Raw genomic sequence first — 24,012 nt, forward strand, 5'->3', positions numbered from 1 at the left:
TTGTAAAATCAAAATTAAGAGGCTCCAATTGAGGAAGTATGGAGAAAGAAAAAAAATAACAGCCCCTTATTAAAGGATATATGTACATCAGCAGAACAACAAAGGAACACAAAAAGAAAACAACCACAGAATAATCCTGTACCCAAAAGTGCCCTTTCAAAAGGAAACAGTTCGGCATTTTCTGCCTTTTGGCACCATTCTAACCACGGCCAGCAGGGGGCGCTGTTGGAGCACTGGAGGGGTGGCCTGCAGTGCTCGGTGGTGGCCGACAGGGGGCGCTGTTGGGCCCCCCTCTGTGAGGGAGAAGCTGAAAATGGAGATTTTCCCACACACACACACATCGAGAAGGGGAAAAAGGAGGCTCTTCCCACGAAACTCACGCTGTCTGCAGCTGGCTATGGCTGGGATTTCCCGTCTTTCATCGATGGACACACTCTGCTGCCAACACAGGAGTGGAGCAGGGAGAGGGCGACCTCCTCCCCAAAGGGTTCCTCTGCAGGTGGGTCAAACCTCTCTGATGAAATCCAAGCAGGTCTGGGCTGGGGGCAGAACAGGGTGCAGGAAAGCAAAGGCAAACCGGGGCCTGAAACAGCCAGATGACCAGGCCGAGAACAAAGTGAACCTCGGACCCCTCCAACTCACACCCTCCCTACAGTCAGGGCAAAAGTGAAGTGTCATTTCCCGAGAAGAGAGAAAAAAAAAAACAATCCTCACTTCCTCCCCCCTCCAGGATCTTCTCAGGGCTATCAGTCTGGAATGTGGGTCTGCTAGCTATTTCCTTTGTGTGTGTCAATCACCATAGGCAAACACCTTCCTCCTCCATCCTTCAACATCTTTTTTTTTACAGCAATGCAGGGGAAAAAAATAATTCCCCCTTGGTTTTTTTAGAACAAGTAAACCTATGACACACACAGTAGGGAACCTTGTGATGTAAGAGGTCAGCAAGAGAGTATCTGGATCATCCCATGGTTTTGTGTTCCAGGAACAGCCAGAGCTGGTGCAGAGACACCAGTGAGGGTCTAGAAATGCTGCTGGGAGGGGGTGGGAAAGCAGGAGGGGTGTGTGCAGCCTGCAAGGCCAGAGCAGCAGCAGGACCAGGACAGGACAGCCTGCAGGAGAGATGGCCAAGGGCTCTGGCAGAGCTGCAAGGCCCAAAGGCACCCAGGCCTTTGTCCCCTTGCCTCTGGCAGCTGCCTCTGCCACTCAGGCCACCACAAGCAACTTTCCTGGCAGGTTCTGTACTTGGTTTCTGCCTTGCCCCTCCCTCAGGAGCCTGGCAGGGGTTGCCCAGTTTTGGCCTTTGTTGTTCCTCCCCCTCCCATCCCGGTGCCCCCAAACAGCCCTGAGCCAGCCGGGAGGGACAGGATCTGCTGGGCCAGGGCCTGGGGCTCAGGCCTTGGCCTTTGTGCTCCACAAAACCAAGGCAGGCTTTGCTCAGCATTGCAGGGGCCTGCCCAGAGCCTTTGTCTGCCTGCACTCCTGGCCTCCAAGGAGCTGCTCCAAGGAGTCCCTGGGGAGGCTTTGTCAGTGCCTGCCCTCAGTGGGGACCAGGAATGCTTCAAGGGACTTGGAGTCCCTTGGCTTCTGACTTCTTGAACAACTTGAGCAACTTCTTCAGTCTCCTCTCAGTACTTCAGGATGATGGATACAGCTCCAAACACACCGTGGGGACCATTAAAACACCTAAAACCAAATTATTTCCCTTCCTTTAATTGGCTTCATCCTTCCAGACTTCTACAGCTAATTAGAGTTGTCTTGTAGTTTAGCTAAGCAGGAAGATTTTAAAGTAGACATCACAAAAAATGTATATTTTTTGATGAAAAGGAATTATTTACACAGCACCTTGGGATGCAAAAGGGTCAGGGTGGAAAGGATTTGGATCCAAAGATAAGGGGCAAAAGAGATTAGTACCATTTAATTATTGATCAGTTGAACAGTTATCAAGTGATTCAATAGCATCTGCTACAATTTTAACAGTGACTGAATTACAGATTCTCAATAACAACATTCCCACCACAGTCAATTCACACCCACACCTAGGCAGAGATGTGTGGACACATCAAGAGCTGGGTGTGGAAAGGTCCCTCTCCAAAATTCTCCTTCTTGTCAGGGAAACACTCCCACAAATCCCTTTGTGTTTGCCAACAGACAAGGGTCACAGCTGGAGGAGTGTTTGTTGAGGGGGATCAGAATTGTCCTGGGCATCAGCGCTGGTCTTTGGAGTGTTGCAAACTGGAGGGTTCCCGAGCTGGGAGAGGCTGCCAGAGGTGTCCCACTGAGAGGGAGGTGCTGGGGAGCTGCCAGGGCCTCCCTCAGCCCTGCTGGTTGTGGGCCCACAAGGTGACTGGCTTTAGCTATCTGCTGAATTTCCATCGTCGTGTCAGGAATGACTGGAGTTTCCAAAATATTTGGGAATTGTATCCAAACTGTTCCATTTGGGCTGCGATTCAGGCAGGGAATGTTCTAAGGCTTTTATGGGATGACTGATTATCCTGAGTTCCCCAGCTGTTCCACTCTGGATTGTTCCCACCTGTATCATCCAGGAGCACCTGGTCCAGTCCAGAGACACTTCCCCACACCCCTGGTCCAGTCCAGGGGCTCTTCACTGCTCAGCTGGTTTGGTCAAGGCTTATCAGGAGCTCCTGAGATCATCGACCAGGCCTGAGGGCAATGGGGGGAGGATGCACCACCACAGAGGCTTCTGAGAAAAATGGGGACAAACTTTTTGTAGGGACATCTTTGAGCACTCTCCAAAGTGTTTGCAGATGAAAATATTGTACTCATAGTCTAAGACAGTCACAGGGATACGTTTTACCAAGGCCTGTAGTGGCAGAACAAGGGGTAATGTCTTTAAACTGAAATAGGGGAGCTTTATATTGGATAAAATGAAGAAATATTTACCAATGGGGCTGACAAGAACTCCAAAAGGTTCCCAGAGAAGAGGATGTCCCCTCCCTGGATTTGTCCCAGGTCAGAAACTTTGAGCAACCTCAATTAGTGAAGACATCACTCTCCATGTCCAGGAATTTGGACCAGATGGCCTTTTATCTCCCTTCCAACCCGAACCATTCTATGATTCTTTGAGTCTGATATCCCAAGCTCCTTCTCCAAAGAATTTCTATTGTTAGGACATGAATTACCATGTTTTTGGAGAAACCATTGGAAACCCAAAAGGAAAAAAAATCAATTCAAATAAAGTTCTAACATCTCTGTATGAGAGTTTCACCAAACGGGTCAATGGCAGAGCCACTCAGGATGACCTTGCCGGTTGAAGATGGGGGATTCTGTTTGGGGTGGGTTCTTACGATGGGCAATAAGAAAGTACATTTGGGGACTGTGCAAAACTTGTCATGGGATCTCTAGGGAAGAACCAAGGGAATGGGAATGGTGGGATCATGGTGGTTTGTGAAAGGACAGGTATGAGAAAACAGAGAGAAAAGAGGATGAAAAAACTGATCATGTTAAACAGAAGGATGCTCAAGACACTTCCCAGGCCATGCCCTGACACTGATCCCCACAGCCTGTCCTGTTTTCTTGCTAACTCCATTGCCAAGAAGTTTCTTTGAGGAGGGACCTCTCTGCTCCTGGCAGACTGTGGCCCAAGTTCCAACCACTGCAGTGGGAAACACTAACAGTCATATCTTGTGTTCTTTGGGGGGCCAGACTCTGCCCAGACTGGGGGGGGGGGGTGTTGGAAGCACAAAAGAGTGAAGCAAATGCAAAGCTAAATACCCAATGTAGCCTGACTTTGTCCCTAAGTGGGGGATGAGAATTGGACACAACATGTGCAGGGACAGAGGGAGGGGTTTGTCCCCCTGGCCCTCCCCAGAAGGGACACCTTTCGGGAAGGGTTGTGGCCTTGGCTGTGCTGAGTGTTGAGCCGGGCAATGCAGCTTGGGATTGCAGTGGCACTGTCAGGGCTCTGCAGAGCTCCTGGCAGTTCATGCATTTGTCCCCAGCAATGCCAGAGACCTGCAGGGGTTGCAGTCAATCCCTTGTGCTCTTTGGGACCCCAACTGGTTCTGCTGAATGTCAGCAGGCCTGGAGTTCCCAGACTGTTCCTGCATCCAGGGTCGGGCCTGCAGTGACGTTTGTGCAGCATTCAATTGGGGCAGTGGCAGGATGGCCATGGATCCATTCCTGCAGAAACACAATGGGGCTCCATCCCAGGCAGGGATAGAATGGGCCCACAAATGTTGGAAGGATAAGAACTAGGGCGTTTTGGCCCTGTGGAACCCCATGGAACCAAAGGAACTCTGGGACATGGCAAAATCTCATGGAATAAAGGGGACATTGTGACCCTGCAGCACCTCATGGAACCAAAGGGAGTCTGGGAGGTGGCAGGGCCTGATGGAAACAGAGGAACCTCCTGGGAACAAAGGGACCCCGGGACACTGCCAAAAGTCAGGGAGACAAGGGAACCCCAGGACACTGTGGAATCTCCTGGAATCCAGGGGCCATTGGAATACACTGGGGCCTCCTGGAACCAAAGGGAACATGGGACACTGCGGAACCTCATGGAATCAAAAGGACCCCAGGACTCTGTGGCACATCAGGGAATCAAGGGGCCAGTGTGACATCCCAGAACCTTTTGGAACCAAAGGGAAACAATGGGACATTGCGGAATCTCATGGAATCCAGGGTCCATTGTGACATTGTGGAACCTCACAGAATCAAGGGGCCATTATGATTCTACAAGGCCTTCTGGAGTCAAAGGGACCATTGTGACACTGGGGAACCTCATGGAATCAAGGGTCCATTGTGACATGGGGGAAAACAATGGAATCAGTGGTCCATTGTGACACTGTAGTGCCTTATGGAGCCCAAGAACGCTGGGAAACAGTGCAACCTCATGGAATCAAGGAGCCACAGCACTCCAGAAAAACTGGAGTTGGAGAGCAGGACTCTTTTCAAAAACAACCTTGTGCACACCTGGACCAGAGAGCTCGGCATGGAGTGGATGGATCATATTCCCTGTCAGGCACCAGCCTCTGGGAAAGTTGAATGGTAGAGTGGACTGTTCAAAACCGCATTGAAAGCAATGGGCAGTGGGACCTTCAAACATTGGGATGTGCATTTAGCAAAAGCCACCTGTTAGTTAATCCTGTAACCTGTAAGAGAGAAAACTCCAGGCCAATTCAGTGTCTAAGATCAGCTCAAAAGAGCAGGTCCTTTAATCAGGCCCACAGGCCCAGGGGAACACACACGACGTGCCCTCCCAGGCAATGGTTCTAAAGTTTTGAAGATGGTCCGTCCAATGCCAGAACTCTCCACTCCCCGGTTCTGCCCAGTTCTGCCCCCTGACACTCCACTTGGGGAATTGGGTTTGGGGTCTTTGGGACCCCTTCTTCCTCATCTTTATCTTCTTCACAGCACATACAGTCCTTGGAGCACCTCCAAAGTTCTGGGCTTGAAGGTTGCTTTGTCTCTTGTGGGATCTTGTTGTCCAGGCCTAGGGTGTGATGTTGTTCAATAGAGGTGTTTTTCTATAATTCTACCTTGAAAAGAAGTGTAAACATGTTAAAGGAATTTAGAAAGTTTGATATAAAATGGGGTAATTGGATTGGGTATGTGTAAACTACTATGCTAAGGAGTGGCATATAATACAGCTGCATTGACATCTACATTCACTACACAACTATTTTAAAGTCTACAAAAAGCTAAAAAAAAATATCCAAAAAGCTTTAAGGCATCACACAAACCTTATTAGTTAACTCTACCAGTTGAACTGGCCCTGACCAAAAAGAACCTCTCCATACCATTGAAGGGGATAAAATCCCTGTGGTCCATATGAGGAATATGTTGGGGAACACAGTTTGGATTAGTCCTGCCTTTAGCAAAGGCAAAGCCACCCATGGGATTGTTTCTACTGAAGGACTCGGGTGCACTTGGTGGATGATGCAGAGGGATGGGGAAACACTCTGTGTACCTCAAGGGGATTTGATTTTTGGGTCAGAACAGTCCATGATGTTGATTGTAGAATATTGTTTGCCGAATGATGCTCCCACTGTGTGCCAGAACTCCCATGAACGATGAGGTCTTATGTACATTTTTTTATTTTCTATGCTTTTGATGTTTTCTTTTAAAAAAAAAGGTCATGTTTACATTCCCTCCTTTTTCAGTAGCCCCCCATCTTGTGTGTCCCAGAAACTTAGTCTAACTGGGTGTCATGGTTTGCGATACCCCAAAATCCAATTCCCTAGCTCCATCCCCCTCCCACATCTCAACCCAATGTGAGATGGGTTTTTCCAGACAAGACACAACCAGACTCAGAATGGGGGAAAGGGAATATATGACTGTACAAATAAATACTACAATACAACCTTAGCTATCTCTGCTATGACATAAGTATTTACAATGGATCAGATCTCTTCTCTCCTCCAAATAAAAGTCTAGGAGGAAAGAAGAGAGAGATCCCTTCTTCAGAGCAGCAATATCTCTAAGGCAGCAGGCTCTCTCTCTTCTGTTTCTTGCAGCAGCTGATAGCTGGATCTCTGCCAGTACACACGAGGGGGTATCCCCCTCGGCCATTCGTCTCTCCAAACGAGGGGTCTTCCGTGGGCTGCGTTTCCCAGGAAAAGGGCGCTATCACCACGTCATGTCACGAAGCACAGGGGGTCTTCGCGACAGTCCTTATCTTCGGGGGACTCAGCCCCTTGCAGAGCTCCTGTACCCTACCTCAAAGATGACTGCGAGCTTCTTTGTAGCTTGCAGCAAGGGAGGGTCCTCAAGGTCAACCTCCACAGACCGTCCTGGCTGAGCTCTCAGGACGACCGAAATTCTTAGCTCCTTTACTCCATCTAGGACTTCTAATCAGTAAGAGTCCACCCCCTCCATTTTGGAGGGATCTCCAAGGAAGTTTAGGGGAGTTTTGCAGTTCTTACCCCCAAGCTTTCTCTCTGTAGAAACTTAGTTCTGTTCTCTGCTGCCGTTCTTTCTCTCTCAGGTTTGCAGAAGTTCTGCCTGCTTTGCTGCATGGTTGTTTTGCTGCTCTCTTATCTTTTGGCTCTGCACCGCCGCTTTTCCTCCAGTCAGTGCTGGCTGCCGTTGCTTTCAGTATCTCTGGTTGCTGCTCACAGTGGAAAAGCATCTCCCAGCTACTATAGACACCTAGTCCAGTTTAACACTGTTCCAAGTCTCTGTAGCCCCCCACTGGGGCTGGGGGGCCCCAGAGGCCCCAAGGGGCTCAGAGCCCCTTCCTCTTGGTCTTACAACATGGCTACTTCTTCTCACCCAAAACTACAACTCATCTCTTCCGGTCTGGTTGTGATATGTTTACATTTTTGCAGGAGTGCCTATTGGGCAGAATTTCAAAACTTCCAGGGGTTTCCACCACTTGGGGGTTACTACTTTCTTAGCCTCAGGGGAAAACAAGATCCAAACCACTACACCGGGGAGTCTCATATTGGATGTGAGTGACATAAATGAACCTGCAATAACTTTTTGTCTGAGATTCCTTTCCTGAGCAGAGCAGGACTGATCAGGAAATGAGAACAGCTTTCTGGCTGCCCCAGCTTTGGGATGGAACCCTCTGCCTGGAACTGGAAGAGCTCTGGAGGACCACAAGGGCCAGGGATTTGTCCTGACCTGAGGGGATGGGATGGCAGGGAGGGACCGCAGAGCTCTCAGGATGTCCTGCAGAACAGAGCAGGGCGCACCGGGAGCCTCCTTTCTCTTTTGCCAAGCACGTTCACCCACTGCTGGGGCTGAGTCCTCTCAGAGCTCCAGCTGCTGCTGTGCCCAGAGGGGCTGGGGCTGTGGTGCCACTGCCCAGAGCAGCCTGCCCTGGGCAAGGCTGTGGGGAGGGAAATGCAGGGCTGCTGTGCAATGGGGAGGGGGGTTAATTCCAGCAGACACTGATGTGGTGCTCAGGGACTCCATGGCTTCTCTGCCTGAGTCTTTCCTGGAAAGGTCTCTCAGGCCTCTGTGCTCGGGGAAGGGCTTCAGGGAGGAGGAGAGTACATCTTGGCAGGTACCTGCTGAAATCCCCGAGGGACAAATGGCAGTGTGTGCCCCTGCAGAGGACTCAGCCTGACCATGGCACAGGCTGGAGCTGCCTGGCTGGGAGCAGCCCTGTCAGAAACTGTGGGTGGGTAGGGAGCTGGGCAGGAGGCAGCTGTGTGCCCTGGAAGCAAGGGAGGCCAGGAGCACCCTGGGCTGTGGCACCAGGACATCAAGGACGTGCATGCTCCAGCTGACTGTGGCTGGGGAAAACTGAGGAAAGAGCTGAGATGTTTATAAATTGTATTGAGTTTACTTCTTGTTTGTGGGCAATGAAGAGAAACTTTCTGTGGCTCTAAGTCTCACCAGCCCTCCCAAAGAACACAAACCTGATGAGTTGTGGTTCCCACTCCATTGGCACTTGGAACTCCCTCCGTACCCAGAGCACAGAGCTCCCTTGTGCCACAAAGTTCTTGGAAATGGAGGGATTAAGTGTCAGTGTAGAGTCATGACGGCCGATAAAGATACAAGGAGTCAGTTATGTGCAGGAAAGATGTCTTCTTTTATTTTCTCATTTGCTTTTTTATACCTCTTGCTAGCAGCAAGCAGTATCCTTATTTTAGGTAAGCAAGCAACAGCATTTCCATTGGCTAGGATCTATGGGCGATACATTTGGCAAAGCTCAAGGCCTTATTGCAGTTCCCACATCCTAGGCCTACCAGCTTTACAGCCTGCCTTTGTTTTCTCCATTAGGGCTGCATACTGACTTCCTTATCATCAAGGATACACCCGAAACTTTTCCCAGTCGATATCTCCATCCTGGGAGCTAATAGACCCGCTATTAACCCCATCAATTCCCCCTTTCTGTAGTTGTGCAAGAAATATTCCCTGTGTCGTCTTTTGCAGGGCCCTTTGCAAACACGACACAATACATGGTAACATTACTAGCACAACCACGACTATTATCAAAACTAAGACCCTGTCTTGAGTAAGGACAGTAACCAGCCCGAAATGCCCCAATTAGACAACCAGCCTTCCAGGCCAAAAAACCCAGTTTCCTGTGTGATCTTCTTTGTTTGTTTCTGAAGCTTGGCAATTTGTCTGTAGATGGATTCAGAGTGATCCGAGATATTTAAGTAACACATGCCTTCAAATTCCTGACAACCATGTCCATGTGCTAATAGTAAAAAATCAATATCAGCACAATTCTGCAGTGTAGCATGCCGTGCACTATCTACATCCGTGGCAAGCTTATACAAAGTATCTGAGGTCAAATTTGCTTGTTTGGTCACCCAGCACGCCAAGGCATTGATTTGCTTTAATGCTTTTGCTGAGGCAACTTGTGGTAAAAACAGAGAGTCAGACACAATAGATGCCTGACCCCACAAAGTTAACATATCCTGACATTTAGAGTCAAGGGCCAGTGACCGTTTGGTCAAAACATGACTGTAGAGATGGGAATGATTCAACAAAAGATTTTCTGTGGGGGTAAGCAAGCCTAATTTACCAAAAGTACAGGGTCCCCCGTGGGCTTCACCGGAATACCTGGCCATGCCCAATTGCCACAAATCAAAAAGCATCCTTTTGGGAGTTGATGAGCAACTGTTACACTAGGTGAGGGTCGCTTGTGTGTATATAAACACCAAGCAGATGCATTCTGGTAAAAGGGTATATCTGGAGACAAGTATTGTGAAAGAGTTTCTGTGGTAGCAGAAGCATCATCTCCCTTACTGTACTTATTAACCAGCAGTGTCGCACCCCTATAATCAAAATAAAAGCAAGCAGCAGCAGTTAAGGTACCCAAAATATCTAGCTCCTGCGGTGCAATATCTACTGGTAGCTTAACAAGCCAGTCATTTACATTTGCAATGCAGGTCTGCGCAGAAGCATTACAAGCCTTTGTTGCTACATCAGGTAATCGTGTAACATTAGAAACAAGTTTCACTGCATCAGAGTTATTTACAGGTGCCCCAACAAGGCATGTGTGAAAAGGTAGCTCTGGTTTCGCCAAGGAGGCACAGAAGGTAGTCTGGTTCAGTGCTTTCATCAGGGTCACCCAGACGTTGTGGTTGTTCCATGGGCTGAGTCGTTCGAGCTGTTCCGCGTAGGAGTCATCACTACCGGTTCCCCCCAGGCAAAAAAGGACGCACACACCGAGCAGGAACCCACCACAGTCCATCATCTGCAGAGACACAAGCATAACCCTTTCCCCAGATTATCAGTTGATGAGGGTTGGACCACTGTCCAGACACCAGGTCCTGTACCTGAACGGGAGCAGGAGTGGTCATGGGTTGACATGACACTAATGAGGAAAAATGCAAAAAGAGAGCAGGAAAATGAGAATCCAGGGGAAAACTCAAAAAATTTAAAACATAAACAGTTTTGTCTAAACGGGCTTGAGGGGGCTTGTCATGCATTTCCTCTTTCTGTTTCTGAAGCAGAGGCTTCAGAGAGTGTTGCATGCGTTCTACAATAGGTTGCCCCGTAGGAGAGTGAGGGATGTCAGTAACATGAGACACTCCCCAGTCATTCGAAAAGGTTTGAAATTTCTGAGAGCTATAGGCAGGGCCATTGTCAGTCTTCAACTGCAATGGGACAACAAGGGTAGCAAAAGCTCGTTGAAAATGACGAATCACATCAAGAACACGCTCACCTGCATGAGCAGTAGCACAAACAGCATGAGAATATGTATCAACAGAAACATGTACAAATTTGAGACGTCCAAATTCTGGGACATGAGTAACATCATTTTGCCATACCTGTAAAGCTTGCAATCCTCTAGGATTGGTTCCATAATAGACAAGGACATTCTGACCCTGGCAATCGGGACAGGCAGCCACAATAGAACGAGCAAGGGATTGTGTAATGCCAAACTGTCGCTCAAGAGCAGTACTGCCTTGGTGAAAAAATTGATGTGAGAGGAGAGCCTGTTGTCGCTTGTCTGGAACAGGCCCGATCTGTGCAGGTGTTATGAGAGAGTCTACTCGAGCATTACCCTCAGTAAAAAATCCAGGCAGTGAATTGTGACTGCGAATATGAAAAACAAAGTAAGGAGCAGTACGAGACTGTAGAGTTTGCCACAATGTTAACAAAACCTGAAAGAGAAGATGATCATCACAATCACAAAGAACTACTTGACCTAAACACTGTACAAGTCCCGCCACATAAGCCGAATCTGTAACAAGATTAAAAGGTTGAGGAAAAAGTTGAAATGCTAAAGTAACAGCATGGAGTTCCACAACTTGTGGAGACCCGGATTGTTGAACAAGTTCATGTTGTCATCCTGTGGGTGTATACCAGACCACAGCAGCTTTTCCTGTTTTCCCCAAACCATCTGTAAAAAGAGTGAGTCCTTCCTCATGGTTTCGTAGATGACAGCAGCTTTTGTCCAACAGGTACTTCACTAAAAAATTTCAGTAAAGGGTGTGAAGGTAAATGATAAGCAATTTGTCCCTGAAAATCTGCCATAACAGCTTGCAGTTCATATTTGTGATTTAAACAACACTCAAAATACCAGGATTGTACAGGTAAAACAATAGAACTAGGATTTCTGCCAATTAATTCAATGCACCGTTTTCGTGCTTTCATGATAATCTCAGCAAGAAGTTCAAACAGGCCAGGTGCTGTTTTCCGAGATCTTGAGGGTGAAAACAACCACTCAAGAATGTGTAGAGGATCGTCCCAGGCCTCGTTCCACTGAACAAGGATCCCACAGGGGAAGTTCTGATCTATGAGAACAAAAAGTTGAACAATTTGAGACAAATCAATGCGAGAAACAAATCGTTCTGTTAACAATGTTTCTACCTGCCGAATGATTTGAACTGCTTCCTGAGTTAAGGATCGTGGTTCCAATGGATTTGTGGAATGTTTGAGCAGTGCAAAAAGAGGTTGCAGTTGCTAATTTGTCAACCCCAAATAAGGGCGTAGCCAATTTAACAAACCTGTTAATTTTTGAACATCAGTTAGGGTATTAATAGGCAATTGTAACTGAATAGGCTGAGGCCTTACTGTTCTTTTAGTGACAAGGAGGCCCAGATATTTCCAAGGTGCTGCAGTTTGTATTTTCTCTGGTGCAATGACAAGGCCAAAAGACTGAAGCGATTCTTTAGCTGCATTTGCAACTGCAGACAATGTTTCTTTTTGCTTGGCCGAGAACAGAATATCATCCATAAAATGGAAACAGTAACATTTCGGGAACTGGATTGTCACAGGAGTTAAAGCCTTTGCAACATACCACTGGCAAATAGTGGGTGAATTTTTCATCCCCTGAGGCAAAACCTTCCATTGATATCGCTTTGCAGGTTCTGCATTATTGACAGAGGGTACTGTAAAAGCAAATTTTTCTTTGTCAGCCTCAGCTAGAGGAATTATGAAAAAACAATCTTTCAGATCAATTACTATTATCGGCCAGTCGAGGGGTATCATTGTGGGTGATGGGAGTCCTGTCTGCAGAGCTCCCATCAGTGCCATGACAGCATTGACTTTTCTTAAATCCTGTAAAAATCTCCATTTCCCAGATTTCTTTTGTGTAACAAAAGCAGGTGTGTTCCAGGGACTGAATGATGGCTCAATGTGGCCAGCAGCCAATTGCTCTTGGACCAGATCCTGCAGGGCCTGTAACTTTTCTCTGGACAGGGGCCACTGAGGTACCCACACTGGAGTGTCAGTTAACCATGTAAGTGCCAATGTAGGCTGTTTATCGCCCTGCAAAAGCACAGTGGCCCCAGTTAAAAATCCGTGGTAATTTTAACTCCCCATTGAGCCAGACAATCCCTTCCCCACAGAGTTAGAGGGGCAGGAGTGACATATGGTCTTAGAGTCGCAGCCTGCCCTTCAGGATTACAAATCAGGATGAAATGAACTGCAATGTAACACTGTGTATTTCCCCCCAACCCCACAACACCTGAACCAGAGGACACCAGAGGCCAAGAGCTTGGCCAATTATACATGGAGATGAGGCTTATATCAGCACCGGTATCGAGTAATCCAGTCACCTTAACAGCAGAAGGCGAGGCTTTCCCATTACGCAGTTCACAAGTCATCTGTGGACGTTTGTGTGAAATAGTCTGTGACCAAAATACTTGCAGAGGTCCTGTTGATCCAAATCCTCCAGCATGTCTCTCCCAGTTCTCTGTCCTGGGAACACAACTCACAAAAGGCACAAGTTGAGCAATTCGAGTTCCTTTTGGAATAGTAACAGGAGGGTAGGGGGTAGAGACCACGGCACAGATTTGTCCTGTATAGTTTGCATCAATTACCCCAACATGTACAATTATCCCAGAAATTGTGCTACTTGAGCACCCGATTAACAAAGCAGTCCACGTCCGATAGGCCCCTTAGCATCTAAGGGAACCTTGACATATCTGTAGAAGAAATTGTTACTGTTGCAGAGGTGGATATGTCCATACTGGCTGCTCCGCTGGTTTTCCCTGTGAGCTGGTAGCAGGGGGGAGCATCAGGGGGGGTGCATACGGGTTGTACTGTGACAGTGAATGTACTTGTGTCTGAGTGTGCCTCCTCCTCGTACTGGCTTTCCTGTTTCCCTGGAGAGGCTGTCCATTGGCATGAAACTTAGAGCGACATTGTTTAGCAAAGTGTCCTAGCTTCCCACAACGGTTACAATGAATACCAGGAGAATTAGGTAAGACCTTTGACTTTTCCCCGTTGCTTTTATCAGGGCAGTTAGCCTTAAGGTGCCCTTCTCTATTACAGTTACAGCATCGCGGGGTAGGATGCAAAATTGCAGCAAAGGTAGTCGTTTGGTGATCTATAGTACCCACTTTGGAACATGCAGATACCATATCAGCCACAGATGGGGCTCCTTGCAGTGCATCTATAATTTTCTGACAATTTTCGTTTGCATTATCTTTTGCTAACTGCTTTAGGAGAGCCTGACGCAGGACTTCATCATCCACCTGCTTTTCTAATGAAACTGCAATATGTTCAACAAACTTTAAATAAGGTTCCTTCGGTTCCTGTTTCACTGTTATATATCTAGGACGAGGGGAAGCAAGCTCCATAGTTTTAGTCAGAGTTAACATTCCCACCTGCTGACATTGTTGTAACACAATAGGGTCCCACTGGGCCTGTAAATCGGGGCTACTAAAACAATTTTTTCCCAATAAGGCTTCCACTCCTACACCGAGTCTGGGGTCCCCTGGAGGGAGTCTCATATTCTCCATAGCTGCTCTTTCTGCCTGTTTTTGCCAGTTAGAACTAAACACTTCTTATTGTACAGGTTCAAATAAAACTTGAGCTAGATGGTCAATATCATAAGGAGCAAGCAAATCAGCATTAATTGCATGAATCACACGCATAACTTCAGAAGAATTCACACCATATTTTGCCACATACATTTGCAAATCCTGAGTAGCTTTCCAAGTAAATACATAATGTTCATCTTGCTTGCCAGCGTTAGGAACTGCCTTAAAAATAGGACAAGCTTCTACTCCTGGTTCTATTCCCGGAACAAATGCAACGTCCTTCATAGCTTGTGAGGGATGCCCGATCTTGTCTAACAACTCCTGACACAGGACAGGCTGTGGGGACCAGTTACAGGGCATGGTCAGGGATTTGGGGTGGTTGTGACCCCAGGGCAGGACCCAGCACTTGGCCTTGTTAAACCTCCTCCAAGTGGCCTCCTCCAACCTGTTCAGATCCCTCTGCAGAGCCTTCCTGCCCTCCAGCACATCAACACTTCCCCCCAGCTTGGTGTCCCCTGGGAACTGACTGAGGCTGCACTCGATGCCCTTGTGCAGATCCTTGAGAAAGAGATTGAAGTGCCCTGAGCCCAGTGCTGAGCCCTGGGAACATCACTGGATGGAACTCCATTGCCCAACACTCCTTGGGCCTGGCCATCCACACAGATGTTTGCCCAGTGAACAGATGCTGCAGAATGTGTTTGATAAAGGTCCTGTAAGCCCAGAATATTGGGATGAGTGCAGATTTAGTTCTGCACAACACAGAAATTCATTCACTTTCTCTTTTCCTCCCTCTGTGGACTGAGGGATCTTGTGACTTCATTGTGTGTGCAAAGGGCAAATATGGACAGAATCCGGGGCAGGGAGTGTTTGGGGGATCTTGGGATCTGTACTTGACACAGAAGATATTTGCCATTGGTCTAAGACCATGCAAAGTAGAGACAATGTGGACTTAATATACAGCAGAGGGTTAAGGGTTTCTTTTTTTTATTGAGCTGTGCCTTCCTCTGGTTTTGTTTGCTGGGAATAAATGAACATCCCTCTGTGTCTCGGGCAGCTCTTTCTCCAAGCCAAGCAGGTGGGAGTTGGTGCCCAGGAGCTGAAACCTGCAGATCCAGCCTTGAGTGGAGGGAGCTGAGATTTGCCCAAGGCTGCTTTGAGTCCCAGGAGTTTGATGAGGGAATGGTGGGGTGGGGATAGGGATAAAGTCTGATGGATTGTCAGACATAAAGGGTCTTGATTTTCTTATCTATTCAGACTGAATTAGGCGGTGCCTGGGATCACTATCAAATGGAGATTGCTGATGTCAATGTATCAACGGGAAAAAAGTAAACAGGACACAAAAACCATCTTTTCTCATGGTTTTATTAATACAAGATATTCACTTTGAATGCACTTCTGAGATCTACCTAATCAGCCACAAAAGAATTGAAGACTTAGAAGTAAATTATTCCCAGGGTCTTGTCTCGTTAAGATGCCGTCACTGAGAAGAGAGTGTGGAGGAATGAGCAGACAAGGAGACCATCCCTGGGGGTTGGGGAAGCAGGAACTCAGAGTCACTGGTTCCAGGTGGCAAATGGACTGTGGAATGTGGCTGTGAAATCTGTCTAATAAACCACAAAAGAATGGAAGACTGAAAAGTAAATTATTCCCAGAGTTTTGTCTCCTTAAGATGTTTTGAGTGTCAATGAGCCCTCTGGCACTGAATTCCTGAAATGAGGATCTGAAGACTGAACAAGCCTCTAGAGAAGTCAAATTCATCAGGAAACCTCCAAGTTGCTGAGGATGTCAGCAAGCCCCACTGAGGCCATCACTGAAAAGAGACTGTGGAAGGAATGAGCAGACAAGGAGACCATCTCTGGGGGTTGGGAAAGCAGGAATTCAGAGTCACTGGTTCCAGGTGGCAAATGGACTGTGGGATGTTTCTGGGAGAGCCCCTAAAGGGTGTGCTGGTTTCAGGGGGAGTACAGTTAAATTTCTTCCCCTTGGCTGGTGCAGGGTTGTGTTTTGGTTTGGGCTGACCACAGGGTTGCTAATCACAGAATCACAGAATATGCCGAGTTGGAAGGGACCCACAAGGATCATCCAGTCCAACCCTTAGCCCTGCACAGGACCATGCCCAAGGGTCACACCATGAGCCTGAGAGGATGATCCAAACACTTCTTGAGCTCTGTCAGCCTTGGTGCTGTGCCCACTGCCCTGGGGAGCCTGGTCAGTGCCCAACCACCCTCTGGGGGAACAATGTTTTTCTAACATCCAACCTAACCCTCCCCTGACACAACTTCAGACCATTCCCTGAAGCCCTGTCCCTGGTCCCCCCAGAGCAGAGCTCAGGGCCTGCCCCTCCTCTGCCCCTCCCCAGGAAGTTGGAACTGCAGTGAGGTCTCCCCTCAGTCTCCTCTTCTCTAGCTGAACACACCAAGTGCCCTCAGTGTCCTCACACGCCTTCCCCCAAAGGCCCTTCCCCATCTTCCTTGCCCTCCTTTGGACACTCTCCAATGGCTCAATCTCTCCCTTCCATTGTGTCCCCCCAAACTGCCCCAATGGTGGAGGTGAGGCCGCCCCAGGGCAGAGCGGGACAATCCCCTCCCTGGCCCGGCCGGCCATGCTGGGCCTGATGCCCCCAACACAGGTTTGACCCTCCTGGCTGCCAGGGCACTGCTGACTCAGGGCCAACTGGCCACCCACCAGCACCCCCAGGGCCCTTTCCTGGCACTGCTTTCCAGCTTCTCCTTCCCAGTCTGTCCGTCCATCCGGGGTTGCCCCATCCCAGGGCAGAATCTGGCACTTCCCCCGTTGAAGTTCTCAGGGCTCCTAAAGAGACGTGAGGTCACGGGATGTCCCAGGGCTCAATGGTGACCTCCCAGGTGTCGTCCTGAGGAATCTCCTGGAATCAAGGGTCTATTGGGACACTGCAGGGCTTTATAGAGCCAAAGAGACCATTGTTGACACCGTGGAACCTCATGGAATTGGGAGACTAGTGTGACACTGCAGAACCTCACGGATGTCTGCTGGAAACTCAGCACAGCAGAGAAGAGGCAGTTTAGGAGATTCCTGGAGTGTATGGATGATAATTTCCTGCTCCAGCTGGTAAATGAGCCTACCAGGGGTGGGGCCCCACTAGACCTGCTGTTCACAAACAGAGAGGGGCTGGTGGGAGATGTGGTGGTCGGAGGCCGTCTGGGGCACAGTGACCATGAAATAAGAGAGTTTTCAATACTCAGGGACACAAAGAGGGCCATCAATAAAACTTCTACCCTGGACTTCCAGAGGGCAGATTTCGGCCTACTCAAAAGACTGGTTCAGAGGGTACCTTGGGAAAGAGCCCTGGAAAACAAAGGGGTCCAGGAGGGATGGACATGCTTCCAGAAGGAAGTCTTGAACGCACAGGAGCTGTCCCAGTGTGCCGAAAGGCGAGCCAGCAGGGAAGACAGCCAGCCTGCCTGAACAGGGAGATTTTAAAGGAAATTAGGGGGAAAAAGAGAGCTTACCAATTATGGAAAAAAAGGGCTGGCTACTCATGAAGAGTTTAGGAATATAGTTAGGTCATGTGGAAAGAAAATTAGAGAGACAAAGATACAATTTTAACTCAATCTAGCCACTTATGTCAGAGATAACAAGAAGTGCTTCTACAAATACATCAATAGCAAAGGAGGGGCAAGGAAAATCTCCATTCTTTGTTGGACATGGGGGGGAGCATAGTCACCAAAGATGAGGAAAAGGTTGAGGTACATAACACCTTCTTGGCCTCAGTTTTCAACAGTAAGACAGGTTGTCCTCAGGACAAGTGGTCTCCGGAGCTGGTAGACAGAGAAAGGAGGCTGAACAGCCCCCCTGTAATCCAGGAGGAAACAGTTAGTGACCTGCTGAGCCGCTTGGATCCCCACAAGTCTATGGGACCAGATGGGATCCACCCAAGGGTGATGAGGAGCTGGCAGAAGAGCTCGCCAAGCCGCTCTCCATCATTTCCCAACAGCCCTGGCTCACTGGGGAGGTCTCAGATGATTGGAAGTTGGTGAATGTCACGCCCATCCACAAAAAGGGCTGCAAGGAGGACCCAGGAAACTCCAGGCCTGTCAGCCTGAGCTCAGTGCAGTCCCACAGTGCTTACAGGACGGACAAGGGATCAGACCCAGCCAGCACGGGTTTAGGAGGGGCAGGTCCTGTCTGACCAACCTGATCTCCTTTTATGACCAGGTGACCCACCTGGTGGATGAGGAGAAGGTGTGGATGTGTCTGCCTGGACTTCAGCAAAGCCTTGGACACCATGTCCCATGGCACACTCCTGGAAAAGCTACAGCCCATGGCTTGGACAGGGGCACTCAGTGCTAGGTTAGGAACTGGCTGGAGGGCCAGGCCCAGAGAGTGGTGGGAATGGTGTTGCATCCAGTTGGGATCCGGTCACTAGTGGTGTCCCCCAGGGATCAGTGTTGGGTCCAGTCCTGTTTAATATCTTCATTGATGATCTGGATGAGGGGATCGAGGGTACCATTAGCAAATTTGCAGATGACACTAAGCTGGGGGGTGTGTTGATGTGCTGGAAGGCAGGAGGGCTCTGCAGAGGGACCTGGACAAGCTGGATCCATGGGCTGATTCCAAGGGGGTGAGGTTCAAGCAGGCCAAGTGCCAGGTCCTGCCCTTTGGCCACGACAACCCCCAGCAGCCCCCCGGGCTGGGGACAGAGTGGCTGGAGAGCAGCCAGGCAGAAAGGGAGCTGGGAGTGTGGATTGACAGGAAGCTGAACAGGAGCCAGAGTGTGCTCAGGTGGCCAAGAGGGTCAATGGATTGTGGCCTGGCTGAGGAAGAGTGTGGCAGCAGGAGCAGGGAAGTGATTCTTCCCCTGTACTCAGTGCTGGTGAGGCCACCCCTGGAGTGCTGTGTCCAGCTCTGGGCCCCTCAGTTGAGGAAGGACACGGAGGGGCTGGAGCGGGTACAGAGAAGGGTAACGAGGCTGGGGAAGGGACTGGAGCACAGGTACTACCAGGAGCAGCTGAGGTAGCTGGGGTTGTTCAACCTGGAGAGGAGGAGGCTCAGGGGAGACCTCCTCACTCTCTACAACTCCCTGACAGGAGGCTGGAGAGAGGTGGGGGTTGGTCTCTTCTCCCAGGCCACCAGCAGTAGGACAAGAGGACATGGTCTTAAGCTGCACCGGGGGAGGTTTGGGTTGGACATTCAGAAGACTGGGTGATTGGGCATTGGAATGGGCTGCCCAGGGAGGTGGTGGAGTCACCGTCCCTGGAGGTGTTTAAGAAAAGACTGGATGTGTCACTCAGTGCCATGGTCTGGTTGACAAGGTGGTGTTGGGTCGTAGGTTGATGATCTCAGAGGTCTTTTCCAACATAGCTGATTCTGTGATTCTTTCATGGCCCCATGAGGTTTTGCAGTGGTAAAATGGCCCTTTTATTCCCTGATGTTCCATATGTCACAATAGCTCCTTGGTTCCATGAGTTCCCATGAGTGTCCCAGAGTTTTTTGGTTCCATGAGGCTTCTCAGTGCCACAATATCCCCTTGATTCCATAAGGTTCTGCAGTGTCACAATGGCCCCTGGTTCCATGAGGTTCCACCATGTCTGAGGGTTCCTTTGGTTCCATGAGGCCCTGCAGTGTCACAACATCCCCTTGATTCCATGAGGTCCCACCATGTCACAATTGCACCTTGGTTCCATGTGTCCCAGGATTCCTTTGGCTCCATAGGGCTGACACTGGGTTTGGAGACATAACAGATCCAGTAATGGTTGCAGCAGAATGTGCCATAGAAAACTTCTGTGTAACCAAGCTGCTATGCAGAGAAACCAGTCAAGCAAAGAATCAATAAAGGAAGGAACTTGTGGTTAACAGAAGCAGCAAAGCAGGCAAAGGTGAGGTGTTACAAAGAATCACAGAATGTGATTGAGCTGGAAGGAACCCATGAGGATCACCGAGTCCAACCCTTGGACCCTGTGACCATCCCCATCTCACACCATGGGCCTGAGAGGATCATCCAAACACTCCTTGAGCTCTGTCAGCCTTGGTGCTGTGCCCACTGCCCTGGGGAGCCTGGTCAGTGCCCAACCACCCTCTGGGGGAACAACTTCTTTCTAATATCCAACCTAAGCTTCCCGCGACCCAACTTTAGGCCATTCCCTGGGGTCCTGTCCCTGGTCCCCCCAGAGCAGAGTTCAGGGCCTGCCCCTCCTCTACCCCTCCCCAGGAAGTTGGAACTGCAGTGAGGTCTCCCCTCAGTCTCCTCCAACTGAACACACCAAGTGCCTGGTACAGACCGTTCTTTACCTCTTACAGAGATTCTTTTAGATGATTACTTCAAAGGCGAGATTAAGGCACAAAACTCCAAATGGTCTCAAACAGACAATTAACCTTATTTGTAACAATAAGTTAAAACGGTAAAAGCGAGGTGGGGGGAGAAGAGGGAGAGATAAGGAAAGATAAGGAAAAGGAAAGGCTACAAAAGGAGAAAAAGGAAAGTGCAAAAAGGTTCCCACCACCAGTGAGAGAACCGGGTGTAGTCAGCCTCAGGCAGTCAGGGAAGGACTGCTGGAGAGAAGCAGGTAGTGAGCAGACTGGATCCAAGACAAACAGGAGACGCAGGCAGGTGGGACAGGAGCAGGACGGAGGCAGGCGAGACGGAGGCAAAGCAGGACGGAGCGAGGAGCGGGGCCAGCAGCCAGCATGGGACCCTGGGGATGAGGTTGGGCTGGACAGGACCACAATGCTGGCACTGCCTTAAATACCCCCTGGTGGGTGCTCACTGGCCAGCTTGGCTCCGGGCAGACTTTTCCACGGTGTCCATTGGTGAAGCTGCTGCTATCCAGGCAGGCTGGCTCTGCCAAGGCGGGAAAATGTAGCAACTTTCCGTTGGAGACTCTCCAGGGGTTCCAGCGAGCAGCCCAAAATGTCCCCCTAGGTCGATGAAGGCAGCCCTGCTAAAAGCTAAAGTTGGTGTCCGCCACTTTGTTCAGTCACTGGGCTCCAGGGGGGCTCCTGGCAGCCTGCAAAACTTACAGTTTGGCAAGTACCTCAGCTGATCGAAAGAGCTTTGTTAGTGTGAAGTGGTTAAATGCAGCTTGTGCAACTTTAAACCCCTTCGAAGAAGTCTTGCCCAAGGCGCTTAATTGCCCCATTAACACCTCTCACACCTCGGCAGAGAGGCCAATTACCAATTGTTCATTACACCCGTCAATGTAAAAACAAAGGAGTCAGAGATGGAACAATCTCTTACAGAGCCTCAGAAGCAGCAGTTGCAAGGCAGCAGGGACTGACCTGAGATGCCTTTGGTGCCTAGGAACTCCCTGTTATAGTTTGAAATTGGTCCCCTGAGAGGCTGGGGGGGCTCAGAGGTGATTGGGTGCCAGGACAGTGTTCCCTGGAAAGCCAATCACTGTCCATGTTGTTCGCTTCTGCTCAAAATCATATATTACAGCACCGGAAGTGGTTGGCAGTTCTGTCTTGGTTGTTTTGCTGTTAGTGCCTGCTGCGTGTAGGTGGACAAGGCCAGGGGGTGGCTGGGCTCCCTCTCTTCCCCTCCGGGGGGGGAGAGGGGAGCCCTGCGACCCCCCAACTCAGCCTTTGGCTAGAGTTAGAGTCAGCATTTGGAGTATGTGCTGTGAAAGAAGAATTTCACAGCACCTGAGGTAAGAGGGAGGAAGCCAGGCCTTCTTTCCCCCCCCCCCGCAGCTGTGGGACGCTTGGGACAGTGCATAACTGAACCGAGCTGCCTGTGACCAAGGCTAGGGGGCTTTTTTCCCCCCCACACTGCATTTAGGCTGGTGGGGGGTGGGTTTTAAGGCTCAGCATTTGAGCAGAGCCAAGTGGACGGACTGATAAATCAGCTCAGTGCTTGGGAGAAGAATCCCAGGCGAAATTGGAGGCGAGCCAAGAGGTCAGGAATTGCCTGCCGAAGCTGACCGGGGGCAGCCGAGAACTGATGTGGAGGAATGAAGATTCCAGGACACAGATGCTTGATAAGCTACACTGCAGCAGCCTACAAACCGAGGTGAGACACCGAGAGGGAGAAATCACCAGCAGCAGAAGAGCAAGGACTCAAAGCTATCTTCTTGGACTTCGTGAGGAGAAAAACTGCAACAAACAACTGGAACTTGGTGAGGAGGGAGTGTTCAGGAGCCCAGAACACTCCCACAGCAAAAGACTGTTACATATCAGCCTTAAAAAGCTGCTCCTGGACTAAAGTTAAAGGAGAGGCTTGAAAGGACTGACTGAATGTAATATAATATATATATATAGTTGCCTTTAGTTTGTATAGTATTTATTTGTGTAAATAAATGTATATACTTCCCCCTTCCCCTACAGAAGCCTCTAGCCTGAAAGTTTCTCTCCAGTGTTAGGATAAATTGTGAGAAGGGATGGGGGAAGCCTGGAAATTGGATTTTAGATTTCTAATGTGGCTCAAACTGCCACACTCCCCACACACAGCCCCTCTCCTGCCCGAGGGACCACCAGAACAGGGGGAGCCCAAAGGCATGGACTGGAGGAATTCAACAGGCATTTTGGGGCCATTTTATGGACATTTTGCAGGGGTGGTGCATAGACTAGGGAACAAGACCTGTGTGTTACACAAAGAATGGGAAGTGGGTGGTGAGGGGTGAAGCTGTATTGAGTCATGTGGGGCCTGGGCATGATGGGACTGGTGTGGAATAAGGGCTGGTATGTGCTGGTTTGGGGGGGGTGGAGTTAATTTTCTTTGCAGAGGCTGGTGTGGGACTGTGTTTGGGTGTGTGCTGAACACAGGGCTGAGAATAGAGAGGTTTTGTTAGTGCTGAGCTCACTCAGAGCCAAGGCCTTTCCTGCCCCTTGTATGGACACACTGGGGAGGGGCTGGGGGTGTGTGGGAGGCTGGGAGGGGACACAGCCAGGACAGGTGACCCCAACTGCCCCAGGGGATATTCCAGACCATGTGACATCATGCTCAGTGTATAAAGTAGGGGAGAGAAGGAGGAAGGGGGGGGACATTTGGAGTGATGGAGTTTGTCTTCCCAAGTCACTGATCTGTGGGATGGGATCTTGTTCTCCTGGAGGTGCTGAACACCTGCTGCCCATGGGAAGCAGGGGATGAATTCCCTGTTTTGTTTTGCTCATGTGTGCAGCTTTTGCTTGTCCTTATTAAACTCTCTTTATCTCAACCCATCTTATCCCCTCCCAATTCTCTCCCCAGTCCTGCTGGTGGGTGAGTGAGGAGTGGCTGGGGGGGGCTTGGGGCTGGATGGGGTGAAACCACAACAGCCTTTGTTGGTGTCCAAGGTGGGGCTGGGAGCATTGGAGATCCTGACAGGCGGGATTGGGATGTGCTGCTGGAATTTACAGCTGCTAATGCTGTCTGGGGCTCCTGGCTGTGTGTCAGAGTCTGGTGCTCCTTAGTGGCTGTTTCTTGCTGTCGCTGCTGCTGAGCTGCTCAGCTCTGATCACCTCACTGTGCTGTGCCTGGGAATGCTGGATTAACAGCCTTGGCGATGTGCCCGGGCTGGCAGGAGGCCCGGCAATTGCTGCTGCACTGGACAGGCTGGAACTCCGTGTGAAGTTGAGCTGAAGGGCCTGTGACCTGTGGATGAGTCCAGGATGGAGCAGAGACCCCCCTGCAGCCCAGGGAGGAGCCCACGCCGGAGCAGGGGGTGCCCAAAGGAGGCCGAGAGCTCGTGGGAAGCCCCTGCAGAGCCGCGGAGAGAGGAGCCCACGCGGAACAGGCTCCTGCAGGACTTGTGACCCCGTGGAGACCCACGGTGGAGCAGCCTGTTCCCGAGGGACTGTCTCCCGTGCCAAGTTCCCCACGCCTGACGGAGCAGACACGGACTCCCCTCCCTGAGCGGGAAGCAGCGGTAGGACCCCCATCCCCCTGTGCCGCGAAGCAGAGGGAGGGAATAGG

This window comes from Chiroxiphia lanceolata (assembly GCF_009829145.1).
Source record: "Chiroxiphia lanceolata isolate bChiLan1 chromosome W unlocalized genomic scaffold, bChiLan1.pri scaffold_40_arrow_ctg1, whole genome shotgun sequence".
NCBI classification, from domain to species: Eukaryota; Metazoa; Chordata; class Aves; order Passeriformes; family Pipridae; genus Chiroxiphia; species Chiroxiphia lanceolata.